This window comes from Pteropus alecto, unplaced genomic scaffold (assembly GCF_000325575.1).
Source record: "Pteropus alecto unplaced genomic scaffold, ASM32557v1 scaffold3, whole genome shotgun sequence".
Taxonomy (NCBI): Eukaryota; Metazoa; Chordata; class Mammalia; order Chiroptera; family Pteropodidae; genus Pteropus; species Pteropus alecto.
The window spans coordinates 26166746-26186290 of record NW_006442484.1 but is presented as its reverse complement, the minus strand read 5'-3'; the positions used below and the strand labels follow the sequence as shown (position 1 = coordinate 26186290).

The 19545-nt window shown below is 38.9% G+C and overlaps 1 long non-coding RNA gene across 1 annotated transcript; it reads right to left on the bottom strand.

Annotated features, from left to right (window-relative positions):
- Window positions 1-4875: 4875 nt before the first annotated feature.
- Window positions 4876-11349, bottom strand: LOC112470318. The gene is made up of 3 exons (XR_003042942.1): window positions 11185-11349; window positions 6000-6353; window positions 4876-5596 (listed from the first exon to the last, which is right to left on the bottom strand). It is a non-coding gene; the product is annotated as an uncharacterized LOC112470318 (long non-coding RNA).
- Window positions 11350-19545: the final 8196 nt, after the last annotated feature.

The following is a 19545-nucleotide window of genomic DNA, read 5'->3' as shown; positions in this document are numbered from 1 at the left end:
CATGGAATAGCTTGTCATTATAGCTTTAGCACAAAAGGCAATTTTCCCTCACCCACCCTCCAAAAGAATGAGAGTTTGAATGACAAAGGGCTTATCATCATTATCCGCTTGACAGTTCAACCTCTGCCAATACCATCTTGCATCTGCAGATCTGCTTGTCACTACATCCAGAGGAGAGCTAGGGATATTTCTAGGCTTCAGGGATGCTTCCAGCAGCAATAAGATCCATCTCCACATCGTAAGCCATATGCCTGGAGGCTTCTCAGTGTTCCCAGCTACACATAAATCTAAGTAAATTAAAGATGTGCAGCCCTGTTCCCATCCTTTCTAATAATACTGGTGAAAATTTAATCCTCTGTGGGATAGAGGTTTGAAGCCAATCTTATAGCCTTCAATTACAGTGAGATTTTTTAAAGTTTTCTGATTAGTTCAATATCTTTTTCTAGGTCAAAATATTTACTGTAAGACCTGTCTCTCATAGAATACTATCAAAATATTCATCTATTCATCTCTTTATTCAATAAGCAGATATCGATAAATAAAATAAACAGCATGCATTTATTAAGAGCTTACTATGTACCAGGCACCATGCTGGGTGCTTTACCTTATCATCAACTCTTCATAACAACCATATAAGGCACATATTATTATTACCCCATTTGTCGATAAGAAGACTAAGAGTGACATTCTGACTAACCAAGGGTTCATACTCAAGTTTACAGAGTCATACTTGAAACCAAATCTCTGACTTTAAAGCTCATACTCTTAATTATATTCAGCTATTCTGCCTCAATTGAGGGCTCATCAGGTGTCAGCTATTATGAGAAGAACAAGGGAGAAGAGACTTTTTTTAATAGCTATATGCCTTGTGGTTAAGAACTTAGTTTAGGGAGGAGAATTGATAAATAAGCATCTCATTATAATCGAGTCTGGTAATCACAGAATTTTAGTTGTTTACGTTGCTATATAGCTCATATCAAAACCTCTTAATACACAAAGCCAAGGGCTCTCTCTATGTATAGTATTTCTTTAAAACAGGATCTTCAGAGGGAAAATTCTAAACGAGTAACAGGAAGTAATATAATTAAATTATGTACATATGCTGGTTTGAAAGGCAAATTGAAATAATCTAGAAGTCCAGCCTATCTAGCCTGTCTCGGCAAACCTAAGCAGCAGTCATAAAGACAGTGGCAAGAGTGGCCTTCCCCTTTCTCTCCTGCCCAAAGTTGCCTGTAGGAGGACTTGGTATCTTTCTTCTCTTGCCTTTTTATCTTTCAGGCAGATTCCAATCCCTGTCAGGAGTCCCCTTGCTCCTGTCACAAAGGAAAACATCTGCTGTAGCCCAGAACAGCTTGCATTCCCAACATACGAGTTTTAATCAAATCTTTGCTTGTCTTTGGCCTGATTTCTTCCACTTCCCTAAAGCTGAGGGTTACTACTAAGTGCTGCCTTATCCAATTATCAGTCGTATGCAACCTCATGGCACTTTGTAGCTGAAACAGACCTTAAAGATCATTTCCTTTAACCTGCTCATTACTCTGTCACCCCTCGGCATTTATGCAATTAGTTTGCTCTGTTTGATTTGTATTTATACAGTTGCTGCTTTGTAGGATACTTAAGAATTTTTCTTCTATGCATTTTCTCTCTCAACTTAATTACAAGACCCTCAAGAACAGGGAGTGTACAAGTACAGTGTCTTGGTTTTTATTGCTCTTTCCAATGGTTTTCATGTGCTGGGTGCTCGGTAAAAGTCGTTGAGTGGAAAATACAAAATACAAAAAGTGGGATGAAGAATACATTTAAACGTTCTTTTTCTTCGTTTCGTTGAGCAGGCCATCTATTCCCCATCGCTTTTCTACACTAATTAGAGCATAATTCAAAACTGAGTTTGGACTTGAATTACTTTATCATACAGTCTTATGACATTAATTCACATTAAACATCTATCCTGAAGTTACTTTGCACATTTTGACTAACGATAACAGAAACCCACTCAAATAAGAAAAACTAAGATGAAAATTACTATGAGGCTACAAAGACAGGAAATAAGCTGTGCTTTAGGATAGAGCCTCTGCCACCATCAGAAAGACCAACCACCTTTCATTTCTGCTTCCCTTTACACATATCCTTTATTGATCTCCAGCTCTATATTTCTATTTCTCCTTCAGATAACCACACAAGGAAATGCAAGGTGGCCAGAAAGTACCTAGTTTACATGTTGCAGGTACAGCCACACACGAAAAAAGACTGAATATTTTTTTATCCCAATTTCAAATTTCCAAAGGGACCCTGATAGATCCAACTTGAGTCTTCTGTCAACCTCTATACTATACTATAACTAGAGAAACGAGATCTTGTGAAATTTTTGTTATTTTCATTCCAATGCGAAGTTGATAAGAGATATCTTAGGAAAAAAAAAAATCAAACCTAGACCAAAAAAAAAAATCAACAGCAATCTACTATAATTTCTATGCTATAATGTAGTTTCTGTAAATTCTGACAGAGAATAATGTCCCAACAACTTACATCATGCACTTAGAAGGGCTTGATGTTAGCTATTATTAATATTTAGGAGAAGTAACTACTTAGTAAACTTGTGTAGGTGATGACAGCCATAATGAATGATCAGAAGATCTTTGACTTATGTCTCACCATTTTATTTATTTATTTAAATATCTTTAACTCCCACTCCTAATTCAAAACTAGTTTATTGCGTAATGAATAATATCTCTGTAGGACTATAAAAATAAAGCCTATCTTGAGAAAATTACTAAATTCTCCAGATAATTAGAGAATTTCAGTGGTGTAGATATAGCCACAGAGCAAGATTCACAGATTGCTATCATGGTGTAACATATCGAAACAACCATTGTGATATTTCAAGGCCCAATGAGCCAAGAGTTTTATAAAAGCCCCATGAAAATATCCTAAATCTAATGACCAATTCCAGGCAAATTTTAGAAATTTTTCTCTGACTTCATCCCACACATTTAACACAATAAATTCCACAAAGTGGCACAGAAAGGAAATGACAAATGCACAAGAGCCAATGTTCTTTGAGTGCGTAAAATTCTAGAATAAGAAATAAGCTATTTTTTGTGAGATCAGGACAATATGTACATTTGGGAAACAGCTCAGTGTGACTTAGTGAGTGCTCTGCAGCAAGATACTCACTGTGAAAAGCATCACCAAAAACCTCAGAGTTCTAAATCTTCCTTCCCCATAGAGACTTGTATCTGTCCATTCATTATTTGGAGCAGGGATGACTGACTTGGGACTCTCAAATCATGCATAATATAAAGAGACTTACTTCCCTCAGGCTTCCAGATTGTCAGGTGAGGCCGTCCAGCCCATGATGGAATTAAAATCCAAATAGTCACTGAACAATAAAACGTGTTACAATTCGGTCCAGTTGAGGCGAGTCGAGGTCTCATTATACAAGCCCTCAGGGCTCAGAAGGAGAAGAACAATGATGGAAATGTGCGTTGCCATGGTGTCCCTGCTGCATCCCATGATCTCTCAGGAGTGGAACTGAGTCTCTTTGAACCAATTTGGTGGCAAACATCCTCTGCTTCCCATTCACAGGAGTCAAATCAACAGTGAATGTTCCTGCACCCCACATGGATCATTAAAACTCTTGCTATTCAGGTTTCCTAAGTGATCTTTTCCCAGTTCTGGAATGGAGTTGCTTATTGTTGCTGGGATAGAAAAGCAATTGTACCGTGAAACATACACAGTTGTGACGTGATTATTAAGACAATAAAGGGAGCATAATAGGAGTCCGGAGTCACATACTGGGAGTAAGGAGATCTCATCCCACCTCCATTACCAGATCATAGGGTGACCTTCAGAAAACCCCCAAATTAGCTGAGGCCTCAGTTTCTTCATCTTATCTAAGATATTTCTTTTAAAAATCACTATTTATAACCAAAGAAAGAAAAGCCACAAATATTATAACTGTAATATACCATTAATAATAAAATGCATCATAATTAAAGATATGTTAAAATATGGGGAAAAAGTACATTTTAGAATCAGTGATAAATGATATAACTGAGAGGCAGAGGTTTAGCAAAGCTGATATTTCTGAAAGCGGCCCTCTCGGATTGCTTGTTCTTTTTAAGAAATGACTGTTTTAATTGTTGACTTCCCTTCTTTTTGGAGTTGTACTGAAGCAACTGAAAATAGCTGCAGAAAAGAGAGGAACAGGGCTTTTAAGAAAAATGCATTTCTGTCTGGCAGTTGAAAAGTGACTTTTAATCAATTAGGGATTTGAAAGTTAAATCCCTCTCCTGTTCTAAACAAAACTCAAAGTCAGGAATTTGCAAAAGGTCAACTCTCACTCCCTGCTTACCAACCAGCTTTCAAAGCACAGGTCCTTGTCACATCAGAATCTCCTCACTTCAATCTTCTTGATTAGTTATCTTTTCCTTCCCTCCCTTCCTTTCTCTCTTTCCTTTTTCTTTCTTTCTTTCTTTTTTTTGTGTGTGTGTGTGTGTGTGTGTGTTTGTTTTTTTTTCCTTTCTTCTTCCCATCCATCAACAACTATTAAGCACCTATTCTGTGCTTAATAAATAGCCAGGTCCTGTGCTAAGTGCTCAAATGCAGCAAGGAATAAAATAGGCACAGTCTGAGCCATCGTCAAGAAACCTGCTCATCTTGAAAGGGAGACAGTCCTGGGGAAAGGAATCACAATGAGTTGTAATAGGATTTGGAAAATAGGTGAAGACTTCACCAGGAGGTGACATCAAAACTGAAACCTGAAGCATAATCAGGAGTGTGCCAATTTATACAATAAATTCCCTCACAACAGAGAGTTGAGTCCTATTGCTAACTGAATTCCAGTTAACTAAAATAACTCAAGAATGTTTGACCTACACATTTTCTATTTTCTCTTATAATCTAACCTTATGTTGTACTCCTCTCCAGATTATCTTTTGCTCTAGCCAATCAGTAGCCTCATTTTTATCCACAGATCCTGTTCCCTTGTTGTGCTCCACACCTTTGCTCAGCTCCTGCAGTTGCCTAAAGTTCTTTCCACACTCTTCCACCCAATTAAATCTATGACTTACTCAGCACTTATTATGCATCTCGGCCCAGTTTTCTTAAGAGAAAACTGAGACGCAGAGAGGTTTAGCAACTAGTCTGAAGTCACACTGTAAGTAGCCAAGCAGAATTCAAACCAAGATGATCTGTTCCCAAAGTTCCTTCTATTTATACTATGCCATACCGGCCTATTGTAGCCAGATCCCTTCTTTATTTCAAGGCCAAGCTCAAACCTTACCATTCCCATGAAGTTTCTCTCTGATAGCTGCAGCCTGTAGAGATCTCACTTTCTCTAGTCTTTTTGTGTGTATTTCCCGTGTGACATTGTTTTTAAATGTGTCAACATAAACAAATTTTTCAACAAAATTGTAAACAACTTGTGAGCAGGAATTGTACTTCACATCTCTGGGATTTGGGATTATCAATGCATGACGAGTAGCAGGCTTTCTTTTATAGTAGATGTAGGTTGGAAGATCGAACTATTAGCTGAGAGACCTCCTAAGCTGGGTTTCAGGTAAGGGGCACTTTTGCAGATGCTGGGCCATAGAAGCTGTGAATAAAAAGAGAGCTATGTAATAAACCTGACAAGCTCAGGGTGGGAGAGGTGAGGGGGTCAGAGGGCAGCCTTGACAAGCTCAGTGACCAAAAATAACCACGCAGGATGGTGGGATCACAAATTCCTAACTGGGTCGGTCATAGTATGTAGTGACATCCCAGGACTACGGCTTCCTTAGCGAAGATCAGTCTTTCCCTTAAGTGAGGTTTGTCCATTTTTCTTATGCATCTAGGATAACATACCTTTGATATGTCAAGGTAATTTTCTTTTCCCACCCTTCAAGTGCACAACTGCTGGCACCAGAGCACAAGACCACAGAACCCCTCATTGTTATTTTATTCCTTGCATACCATCTCTATGTGCTGTATATGTTAATTATTAACCATCCTGTACTCACCAATGTAGAAGAAGTATGTGTTTCTCCATTTTGCCTTTTATCCAATCCTATAGATTTCCTCCTTATGCTTTCACCTGCCTCTTTAATCCACCACCAATGGATTTTACCTTCCTCACATCTTCTCTTTTGATCCTAATGTATAAAATAAACTGCATCACTGCCATTTTGGGGCACATTTGAGATCTTGCTCCCCAGCATAGGTTGTTAGTTTGGCTCAAAAAAAAACATCATAAAAATTCTTTACGGGTTTGGAAGTTTCTTACATCAACCAAGCTCTCAGAGGCTCAACCAGGCCACTTTTGCTCTTAATTCAGCTTTCCTTCCAGGCAGCGCCATGAACTTAGTGAGCATTCACTGTAAATGGGAAATAAACAAAAGTTAAGGATATAAAAGTTTTCCTGAGCTTTGAACTCCCTCCCAGAGCAACCAGACCAGACAATTATCTCTCTTTGAATGCAAATCAAATGCCTTTGTTGATGAGAAATTATATTTTTTCATTGAAATTTCTCAGGACATGAATTCTCAAGTGGATCAGAGCTGACATATATTATTGGTTTTTATTCTTCCCCATCCCTAAGTCACATCCCTAAGTGTTCATGAGGCACTTAGAGAAGTGCCTCCACCCCACCAGGCTGCCAATTGATCATTTAGTACATTATTACATAACTTATTACCAGTAAGTGACAAAAGCACAGAGAGGAATTTGATTCCTTATCATTATTTGCATGACATATGTAGCACTTTTCTCCAGGCTCTGTGCAGAGAATATTTAACAGGCTACATTAACTTCCAGGCATCTAGAATTGTACAGTAAAAACAAAGGAAGCAGATTCAAGAGAACAGGAAAGGTAAAGGGTGGGATAAGAGAAGATCTGATATGAAGGAAAAAACAAAAGCAGATAAAAGCAAAATCAAGTCCCGAAGAGAATGAAAAGTGTGTTCTAGCTCTCCGAGATGAATCCAATAGACCACAAAACAAAACTACCTAAAGAGTTCCACTTGCCCCATCTTCTTCAGGCCACAGGTCAATGTGTTAAACCGAAGAAAGGACTATTTAGTCTAGGATATAAGAGCGAAAAGTATTTCCATTTTGTCATGAATGTGTTAAAAGCTGAAGACAGAGAGCATAAAGAAATCTTTATGTGGACCCTAAGTAGAGAGTCTATTATCTGAGTATGCTGATCTAAACCATCCAGCGTACACAGCACAAACTCCTGAAATGCTCTTTTTTCTTATTCTAAGAAGCACCCAGAGTGACTGTCCACATCTTCATTCATCCAGGAATTTCACTTTAATTATATTAGTCTTTATCAGTTTTTACCAGGATAGACTCTTCTCTAAAATGTGTCCTTATTTTCAGCATTTTAATTGTCCTTTCACAGAAACACACACATACACACACACACACACACACACACACACGTATGTGTGCACACACACTACTCAGTGGTCTAGTGAATGAGAAGCAGAGGATTATGATATCATACGAGGTTATAATTTCCAGGGGACCAGACACAAAACACACAATATGACTTTGCCTTGGATGTGTAGACCTAGTTTAAAGGTTGTGCATTTTTCATTGATCACATTTTAATATATATTCTGGATATGTCTCAAAGACTCTGTCAACATCCAGTATCCCCCAAACCCCTAACTGTGGCCATGTAAGGCCTGCAGCAGTTCATAAAGATCTCTTCAATCACATGCGATTCTCATTACCAGGACATACTCTTTCCAAGAAAATGCCAAGAAAAAGGGACACCTTGAAGAGATCTGGCAAAACTTCTCTGGTCATTTGTAAGAGATAAACGTTTCCTTTGCCTCATTAATTCACATATTTTGGCATAGAGAATGTGCATTATCCTTGCAGTTATCACCAGCCTCAAAAAACCCTGGGAATTTTGTGAAAAAGCTTAATGGCTCATGCTATAAATGGCAAGATTCCCCCCAGCTGGCATCTCCAACTTGCAACAGTCATTCATGGGATATTGCTTTCCAGATGAAAATCAAGCTGGAAGATAAAACAGGAAAAGTATCACAAAGTGCCTTGTCATCTCTAGATATATTTGGGAGCAGCTTAATTTCCATTTGTCTCGGCTTTTAGATGTTTACCACAGAGCTTTCATTTGGGAATGGGAAACCAGGCTTGCATGATAAGTAATAGATATGTTGTCTCAAAGGATAGCACACGTGATGTCCATTTTTTAATCATCCATGTATCCTTCAACAAATACATGTGGAATATTTATTATTTGCTCTTCACATTTGAAAAATATAAAGAAGAATAAATTATGTGATGTCCCAAGTAGTTTACAGTCTTCTTTGAAAAACACATATATAGAAAAAAATCTGGTTATGATCAAAGACGAACAGGTAATAATAGATATATATATATCTCTTCACTCAACATTTTTTTCTTACCTATATTGGGAGGCAGTTTGGAAACTGATATCATCTCTGGGTTCATGAATTCAACTCATATGAGTGAATCCGCTGGTATCCATTTTTAAAATAATCTACTATTTACCATTTTTGCATGTCAGTTATAGGAGACAGGAATGCACAAAGCATATTCATGGAACCATGAGTGTCAGTTTTAACTGTACCATAGGAGATCTATGGAGTGTTTTAGAAGAATAAGCCTGAAAAGATATGGCATATCCACATTGTAGAGCATCTTAAAAGCAAGGATCTGGATGGGTTTAGTTTAATAGGCAATAATTGCTACTGAAAGTTCTTAAACAGAGACAAAATTTGAAAAATAATCTGTCAATACTAAATCTATCCACACATGTATGAATTATGAGCTGGGAATCTGGGAGTTAGAGCAACCAGTTAGAAAGGAACTGTATTCTTCATAACCAGTGATGAACGACTGAATTTAAGTTAATAACAGGGAGAATAAAGTGAGGTTAGTTTTGATCACCTTGAGTTTGAGTTTGAGTCAATGGGTCATCTTTCAGGTAAAGATATGTAGCAAATAACTGGAAACGCAGGCCTAAGACAGGTTATCACTGTGATACAAGCACAGGCATACTTCATTTTATTGTGCTTCACTTTACTGCACTTCATAGATATTTCATTTTTTACAAATTGAAGGTTTGTGGCAATGCCGACCAAACCCAGCAAGTCTATTGGTGCCATTTTTTCAACACGCTCAGTCGATGGTTAGCATTTTTTAGCAACAAAGTATTTTTTAATCAAGGTATGTACATTTTTTAGACATAATGCTATTGCACACTTAATAGACTACAGTATAGTGTAAACATAAGTTTTATATGCACTAGGCAACCAAAAATTTGGTTGTGACTCACCTTATTGCAACATTTGCTTTGTTACAGTGGTCTGAAACTGAACCCACGATATCTCTGAAGTATTCCTGTTTAAAGTTTGGAAGCACTTTCCAAGAAGTGGTGTTTTATTTCATGTGAATAGATGCAGTCACTTAGAGAAAGACTATAGCTAGGGAGAGAAACGAGAAGGACCAAGAAGGAGCATCTTCTCCGTTTAGGAAGAAGGGAGAGGACCAATGAGCAAGTCTTAATAGTAGTAATGAAGAGTCACAGGAGCACAGGAGAATGCAATATCACAAAGTTCGGCTGAATTTTTAAGGTGTGTGCCTTAGTCTGTTTGGGCTGCTATAACAGAATGCTGTGGGTGGCTTCAAAAGCATTTACTTCTCACAGTTCTAGAGGTTGGAAGTCTAAGATCAGGGTGCCAGAATGAATAGGTTATTGGTGAAGGATCTCTTCCTCGTTTGCAGATAACTGCTTTCCAGTTGTATTCTCACATAACAGAAGGAAAGATCATCTCTTTCATGTCTCATCTTGCAAGGGCACCAATCCCATTCATGAGGGCTCCTCCCTCACGACCTGATCATGTCCCAAAGGTCCCACCTCCAAATATAGAAGACAAAAGTGGAAACTGTGTGAAGATGCTGAGAAATACTCAAGAAAGAAAAGCTTCCCTCACTCAAACAGTAAACGAGGCTCAAGATACCTCTAGAGTCAGAAGATGGCTCAGAAAGCATGCAAAAAGTGAGTCAGTTTAGAATATGGGCTCAGGAGAATGTGAGAGGGAACTAAAAAGAGAGAGCAAACATACTGCCATGCAGTATGGAAGGTCCCGTTGCAGATGAGCCGAAAACACTTTATTTAAAGCTCTGAGATTAGTTTTGTGACTTACTCTGTGGATTGCCTGCAGCCTGCGAACAAGAAGGGGAAAAAACCGAAGCGACAAGACTAAGCTATTAGCTATCTGTGCCGCTATTTCCCAGTGTCCTTTGTAGCTGGTGGGAATAGCAGAAGGTCCGTGGGTCAGGGAGACTGAGTGTGATGGCAGAAGTTTTGTTGAAATTCTTACCACTGAGGTTCACACTGAATAAGGAGGTCACTAAGGTCTAAAGCACAGGAGCTGACAAGTCATCGTTCTGAACACATAAAGCCAAGTCTTTGCACTTGGTCTTTCCTAGAGACAGAGCTATAGGTATGGGAACATTTCTCATTCCTTCTGAGGTAGACCCGCCCTTGGTATCTAAACTAGTCAGAGGGAGCACTGCCCCATCTTCCAACACACAGCTCGGGAGGCTATGTTCTGGCAGAAACTTTCACATTAAACACTGATATTTCAAAGACGGAGTAGGCACAAACACTAACTGTAGTTACTGAAGAGGCAATGCTCCACAGTCACTGGGAAACAGCAAAAAGCAGTAGTGAGTAACTCTTTTTACAGCATCTAAATCCAGTGTGAACAGGATTTTTGACCCTATAGGAAACTTCCCATGCTCTCTCTGTACATGTGATTTGCAGCATTGTCTACAATATCCCTTTAAGTGTGAGAGCCATGGTACATACTCCAATTAGATAAAGTTTCCACCAATAAAGAAAGATCTTGTTTCATTAGCTTTGAGTTCATTCAGTTGCCAATAACATTTTGATTTTCAGCTGAATAAACAATAAATCCAGGAATCTCTTTAGATGTATGGTGTACTTGAAAGAAGCTTTTTAGGACACTAGCCAAAGATATTTACTCTAACATTAAAAAGATAATATAGCTGAGCTGAATTAACCTATTTAGGAATGCATTTCTTCCCAAGGGAAACTACTAAGTTATTCTTCACAAGCAGACATCGGCTGCCCCCACACAATTAGACATTGGGGATCAGATAAAGTGTTACTGTACTTACCACTCTGAACTACAAAGCCTTCAGATAAATCCAATTACCCATGCAGATAACCAAAGAAATGGTCTTTTTAGAGTAAATAACCTATTTCATAGAAAAAGTTATTGCATGGAAAGAATGCTGTATGAAAGAATGACATCAGAACGAATTTCTCTTTCCTCTCCTCTTCCTTTCCTCCCACGCTCCACCCTCCCTCCTTCCCTCTCTACCATATGGAGTTAGCTATTGGCAGGGTTCTCTAGGGTGGTGGAGTCACAGGGCATGAGGATGGCTGCCTTCCAAACTCAGCCCTCAGGGCATGCCACGGACCGGAAGCCATATCAGGAACTGTACAAACAACACAAGAGCCAGTGGGGTCCAGCTCCTGCTCTGTAAGCATGAATGTTGGCTGAGTCTGAGGACAGTGGAGGCAGTTATGGCTCAGAACCTGCTGACGGCACTTTCTGATAATAAGAATTTTGGAGAAGAAAAATTGCTTGAAAATACTTCAAAAGATAAAGATAAATTATATCTCACTGTGTCTGGGAAAAAACTGACTATATTACCAATTCTAATGGTCTGACTGGTCAGTCACTTGTCCCCAGTAAGCACTATCCAGTACAACTTTCCACCTTGGTCCATGCAGTTCTGTCCATCAAAAAGGGGCTTCTTTTCCACTTCCCGTCACTTTCAATACTCAGTTTAGACCTTAGCACTTCCAAAGAGTTTCCCTTGACAACACCAGCTCCCAGCCTTCTCTTCCCCTCTGAAACCTCCACATCACCTATTGTCTACTGCTTGTGTGTCCCACATTTATTCCATAAGGCACTGTAATGTTAGTTTTTATAAGTATATCTTGGCTGATTCATCACATTGTGGTTGTTTGGGATTACAGACTTTGGCACCACCCAGAAAGATGCTGAATGCTACCTTTGAAGTCACTGAGCAGAGACCTGAAATTCCTTTTAGTTAAGAGGCATACTTATATAAATGTCCACAGTCCAATAAGCACCTTCCTTGATACATGGATGAATCAATCCAACCTCAGACTCGGTGTGGTGTAAAAAAGGACAACAGAGTATAAAAGAAGCTACATGAGTCACTGCCCTTCTGTAAATGTTTGAATTTGGTTGCCCTAGAGATGCAAATCAAACTCAGCTCTGAACATAGCAGGACTTAGAAGGGCAGTTGTTTGCTGAAGATGTCCATGAGGTCAGATATAGAGGCCTGAGGATAGCTGGGGTCATCTCTGAGCAAAGTTCGCACTTGCCAAAGGTTTTCTTTGTCTCAGCCTCACTATCACAGTGCTGCCATGTCAAAAAAGGAAAATGGAGCACTGGCTTGGCCACAGAGGTTTGGTGACCAGGCCTGTTGCTGTCCTGACAACTCTATGAGAAATAGAATACAGAAGTGTGGTTCCAGCAAGTTTCCCTATTAGAAACTCTAGATTCTGGGTTTTTCTTATGTGACAGATCCCTCTGCATTGACCACTCAATACTGAGCATGTCTTCTTGAGTGACATAAAGGACTGTTCACTCATTTATGTCCTCTTTCATATATATACTCTTTACACTATTTCTGCGCTGGTCCCATAGTAAATAGAAGCAAAACTAACCTTAACCAAATCTTTCTCATCACCTACAATGATCTTTGAAACTGGATTCATGGTTCTCACCCAGCTCAGGGGCACGAGCTCACCCTTCAGACCAGCTAAGTTCACTTGTCCTGACCCTCCGTGGCCTTCAGCCTTGATCTTAGAGATTTGGTGGTCTTATTTGCAATCACTAGGTACAGCCCTAGTCATTGGGCTGTACCTAGTGATTGCAAACAAGACCACCAAATCCGGATAGCAGTCCGGATAGCACCGAATTTTATTCTAAGAGTCAAGTCCTTCGTATGTGGCCCTCCTGTAAGTTATCTGACCACGTGTTTGGAAGGTACCTAAAAATTCCTATTATAATGAAACCATCACAACTCTTATAAAACAGAAATCTTAAAAACCAAGGGAAACAGTTCTTTTATCTCAGTTTGCTTAAAGACATCAAACACAAGTAAGCACCATTCTCTTAGGTATTCCTTCTTAGATTTTATTTCTAATAAAATATTTGGTATCAAAACATATTTTAAAAGTCTAATGCCCCATATCAGCAATTACTGTTTTAAAAGGCAAAGTTTTTTCCCTCAAGAACCTAAAAACTTCAGTCCTCACATGGCAATAACCAGTTCTTTAAAGTTTACTAAAATAAATCTTAAGAAGTTTTCATGTATTATTTTGAACTCTCTGTTGACTTGGAAACAGCAGAGGATTTTCGTCCCTCTCATGCCTCCTCAGGATTGCTTCTCAAGGGCAAGGAGCTCTCCATCAGCAAGAAAAGGGAGAAAAATGCTCCTCATGCCCTATAAACTTTACAAATGAAACTATTTCTTGTCTAGTGGGATTTCTTAGCTTCTGTCTTCATTCAATCCCTAAACTGAAGCCCTGCTGTCAGACAATGCTACCTGGGGCTATGTTTGAGGAAACCTCATTCTGGCCCTCCTCTAGCCACCCTCCTCCTCACAGAGCAAAAGAGGCAGCATGGTCTCCTCATACCAACCTGTACTTCTAAGATGTCCCAGGCACACAGGACTCCAAAATTCCCTGCCCAGATAGCCCACGATTGTTTCTGTGGCCATAGGATGCAGCCCTGTCTTGAAAGTCACCCAATGAGACAGGCACAATTAGAAGAACCAGTCTTGAGGTATGCTCCTTATCTTTTAGGGGATAAGATTTATTCGAAAATTATCTCTGCTTATTTTCATAAATTCGATGACATTTTAAAGGTTGGGTGGACCTTTGAAACCAGTCATTCTATCCCCTAGTTTTATGATCTGGCACCGTGGGTAAGAAGAGGGGCCTGGTCTTGGTTGGAATCTTATTTTCAACTATTACTGGTCAACAACCCGCTTTCTGAAACTTTTGTGGCAAAATGTGTTTTGAAGTTCAGAATTCAGAGCATATTAGAAAGGTGATAGAGTACATATTACCTAAAACATCTCATCCCCAGTAAGGTCTGGGGCAGTACCCCATAATCAAACATAGTAATAATTCTGCAAGAAGCACATTAATATTCACACTGTTATGGGTTGAATTATGTCCCCCACTCCAAAGCCACATGTTGATATTCTAACCTGCCAGTACCTCAGAATGTGACTGTAATTAGAGATAGAGTCTTTAGAGAGGTAAAGTTAAAATAAGTTCATTAGAGTAAGTCCTAATCCAATACTACTGTTATCCATCGAAGAAGAAATTAGGACACCGACACATACAGAGGGAAGACCATGTGAAGACAGGAAAAGATGGCCATCTGCAAGCCAAGAAGAGGCCTTAGAAAAACTAACCCTTCCAACACCTTGATCTCAGACTTCCAGCCTCCAGAATAGTGAGGAAAATTTTTCCTTAAAAGCCACCTAAGCCTGTGGTACTCTGTTATGGCCACCCTGGCAAACTAACACACACATTAAGTAAAGATGATAAATAACCTCATGTCAGTTCAAGTCAGGCTCTACTCCCAAATGAGTTATGAAAAACTTCTTGTTTTCAGAGCTTTACTGGTTTCCAAAGGAGAACGGAGTGTGGGCCTGTCCTGTCCATGGACATGTGGACAAGATGCTTAATCCAACCAAGAGCCTGGAGTCACAAACCTTTCCAAGAGCACACAGAGCAATCTGTGAGTCCCTTCCATGCTGTGGAATTGCTTTAGAGTCTGGCTGCCCATGTTTCCAGGCTACCCTATGAACAGATCTGGCCCATGAAATAACTCTTGTACAGATCTCTTTGCAAGAAAATCCCGAATTAGCCTCACACTACGTCTTCTTAAATTGGCTGAATGCTTCAGATTCTTTGCATTCTGTAGCCTTATTATTCATTCCATTTTTGCACCATTTGAGTAACTGACTTTTTCTCCCTCTTCATTCTACTAACATTTCAGTTTGATTTCCACACTGAATTAAAAGAAGGGGGGTCACTTCAGAGCTTCTGTCAGGTAATAAGCACATACGTGTGTATGTAAGAGGAAAATGAGGCATTTGTAAATAGTTTTATTTAACAACCAGCTGTCCTTCCCCCACTTTTCCAAATCCTGGTTAAGGAAAGCAGCCAGCCCTTCTGTTTACCTCAAAAATGGGAGTATGAAAATCAAATTAGATATTTATACAAGACAGGTCTTTGGGAACCATAAAACATCAAATCATAAAAGTTGTGATGATGATGATGATGATGATTTTGATTATATAAGATTTAAAAAAAGCATATTTTTCTGAATCAAATATCAAAGATAATACACAGAAAATTCCCTAAATAAATATTTCTAGTTCTTAAAAATTACAATAAAATACATATAATTAAAATATAATTAATTTTTTAAATGATCCAGAAGAAGCAGGAAGTGCCGAGGTCTTCAGTATGAATATCATTATTGCATTGACAAAGCAATGAAAGAGAGTACCATTTGGATTTGAAGAAACATATAGCACCAGTGCTTTCATCAACATTATCTGAAACAAATAAACTTCTAATTCTTTTTCTTTTAACTCTCAATCTATGGTTGACAGGACAGCAGCTCAAATGGGCAATGCCTCTTTCTAAATATCGATATTCTTCCATAATCTAACTGGAGTCTATTATCCAAGCACCAGTGGGTATACAATTATAAGGAGTCTTGGAAGACATTATTTAGGCACTTCATCCAATACATCTCAGGCTGTGGCAAGTGGTGAGTCAAGTCTCTTCTGGAATTTCCTTTTATTAATGGGCACATTTCCATTCACACATTGCTTAGAATGTTTTTACGGTGGTTTAGACCTTCTTAAATATTCTCACTCTAATCAGTATGGACACAGTGAAATCAGCCTAGAGTGTCTCTTCAGATTCATCCTTTGAAACATTCATCTAAGTTGTATTTCTTTCCTTAAGATGTTGACATTTGAACAAAGAAAAAGGAAGCATGTAAATAAGCAAAATATTTCAATGGACCTATTCAAGAAGGCTTTACAGTGAAATTTGAAGAGAATGGGGGAAAAGATCAGATAAAATGGTAAAACCAGTCACTGTGAAAGAAAAAAGAAAGCATAGTCACATAAAGAAAAACTGATCATGGAGAAAGAAGCTAGTGATTCTCTGGAGGAAACAATAGGGAAGAGACTCCAGAATAATGAACACGATATCCAGTTCATAAGTCTATGCACACAGTGTAGTGTGAACATTAAAAACAGAATGTGCATGTTAAGGCAAGAAGGAAATATAGCATCACATCAATATTAAATATTAACTTTTTAAAAACAGAAATAGATCATGATATCAAGAACCAAATGGGTATACTTCCCCATAGATTCAGAGGAATGAGGGTTCCCACCTTAGTGGCCAAAGAAGAGTACACCTCGTTCAGGAAAATACATTAGTTGAGAAGAAAGATCACTGTATGTTAAGAAATCATCCACTAAACGAGTATAAATTAAATGTATAATTAAATGAATGTTAATGTTAACATATTGTCATTAGGTAAGAGAATATCTATTCTTCGGAGATACATTCTGAAATACTTGGGCATGAAAACATCAGAATGTCTTTAACTTATTTTAAATGGTTCATTAAAATTTAAATCCAGGAAAGGTCACTGAGGAAGATAGAAAAAATATATGTGGAAATAGCTGGTATATATAGATACAGGTGCTTATACAATGTATGTTCATTCTGTAAATCTTTCAACTTTTTTATAGGTTTAAAATTTTTCAAAATAAAAGTTTGAGGTAAAAAGACCAACTCAAATCCCTAAAGATAGTTCCCAGCTCATTAACTTGTTTTGTTTAACCCATATAATATTTTTGGTTTTGTTTTAATGAATTAATTTTTTTTCAGAAACTAGCAGCTTTCACATAAAAATATGAATTTCTGGGTTATTTTGAAATATTGGATGATTTGTCTGTCTTTCCTCTTGTTGACAACTGGCTAAAGGGGGTTGACTGCTTTTCCCTGTACATTAGGCATGAACATGCCCCATTGTTCCCACTACACCTGCTTCCTTCATTTCCAGTACCTTATTGGCCCCACGCATATTTGAGTTTGTGACCCTGTGTTACCTGGCATGAACATGATGGGCAAAGGAAACATGAAGACAGTTGGTAAAATTAAGAGAGTGAAACCTAACATGATTGCTTGGAAAAGTAGAACAACGGGAAATGAAAACCTTTTCCTAATTCTCATAGTCAGACTAAAAGACAAGTAGAATAAAGTAGTGATGGGTACTTCAGTGCTTCTTTGTAACTAACAGTTCTTACCATTTACATTTCTGGCATACTTTCCAGAAAGATTTATTATATAATGGTCCCTAGCCTGTTGCAAAGAAGGTGCTTTTCGTTTGGTTTCCAGTAGGTGGCGTCTAAGCCTCTTGGATTTATGCTTTATATAAAGTCTTAATAATGTCTTTTTTTTTCTTATAGATGTTTAATCTCACTACTCTTAGTCTCAGTTCCTGTCAGTGTTAGCGATAGTTTCAGTAGCATTTGCTCAGATTCCTCGGGGGCTCCAAGGCGTTCCCTCTCAGAGGGTATGGGGGAGGGGCCCTCTGGGTTGAGGGTTGGAGGCTGTGGCTCATCCTCAGTTTTGCAACCGCGGCTGGTAAAAATCAGCTGTTTCTCTGCCATCCCTGTTCCTCTGCCTTCTGCCCTGATGACTGCACACTGCCACTGGCTGCTCGGAGCTCACAGGACTCCCAGACAACGTTGTTCAGGGAAGTCGCCACGACTTCTCCCCTCCCCCTCCTCCTACAGGGAGCTCCTGCAGCTGCAAGAGGCAGCTTCTTTGTTTCTCCCAGTCCACCATGCCATACCTGGGGTTCTGACCTGTGGTAGCTCTTATGCGCAGATCCCATGTGCAGATGTGCTGGTGTGCAGTTTGGATGTTTTTTGTTCACTTTTAGATGTTCAGCTTATTGTTGTTTCAAGGAGAGAGATCCGGAGACATCTCTCACTCCGCCATGTTTCTCTTGGCATGCTTTCAATCACTACGTTTATCACATTGTTTGTATTACATTAGGGGTTGGTCTTCACTAGACTGGGATTCCCTTGAAGGTAGCCTTATTTGTGTTCCCATTTCTACCAGGAGGCATGCTTTCTGGTAGATTCTTTATAAATATTTATTGAAGGAGTAAGTGAGTAAATGAATGAATGAAATGGACACTATGTAAGCATTGAAGAAAGGCTTCTAACAATAATTCAGGTTAAGAAGGACAATAGGTGGAGATGAGAACACCTGAATCAAATCTCAAAGATTAATCGTAATAGTAACATGTTAATTGATAACTTTTATTCTCAAGCACACTCTGAGATTTTGCATGTGTTATCTCATTGATTCTTCATAACAACCTATGAGATAGGCACATTATCTCCTTTTTACAGAAAAAGAAATCAAGACAAAGATGTTAATTGACTTCTGTAGCATTCCAAAGACAGGTTGTTTGGCTTTAGGGTCTGCCCCTTTAACCACTTCTTCAGAGACAACAGCCACTGAGCACTTAAGATTGCCAGCTCCCTCCCATGTGCTCTTCGTGCATTACTTCATTTAATTCTCACAGCAACAGCTGAGGGACAACATTAAGCAAAGATATGGAGATGGGGATGTGGTGAGGAAAGACAGCATATACTGGGAGTTCAGTGTTCTGAATGTAAAAAGCCTGAAACAAGTAGGATTAGCCATGAGCATGAGGCTGGATGACATCCTGAAGGATATGCAAAAGGGTCTTGGACTGTGTCCTGTCCACAGTAGGGAACAACTGACAGGTTTTCAGTAGGAGAATGAAACGGTTAGACTTCATTTTGGATGAGTCACTCTATGATGAAGTAGAGGACCAGTTAGAAATTCATTGTGGTAGCCCATTTGAGAAATGATAGAGGATGCTGGTCATAAGAGGGAACAGCTGGAAGGCTGCATGGCCACAGTTTGGCAACTGATTGGATGAAACAGATCATGGAAATGGATAGACTGAGAATGAATCTTTCAGGCTGGGGCCTAGGTGGCCTAGGTGGGAGCCACTAATTACAATGGAAAGCCCTGGAAGAAACCAAGGGGGCTGGCACAAGCTTCATAAGCACACACTAGGCACTCATGTTATTCCTTTTTTGAGAAAATTACTGAGAGATAAATGGAGATGATACACAGATGAGTTTATTTGATCTTGAAAAACTCTCAAAGTCTCCTTAAATGCACAAACACACTATCTTCTCAGGGTCCTATAAATGCTGTTCTCACCACCCAGAAAATGCTTCCTAGAGAAATGCAGATGGCTGGTTCCTCATCTAATTCCATTTTACTTAAAACAAGTTTTCCCTTAATGTCCTATATAAAAGAGCACT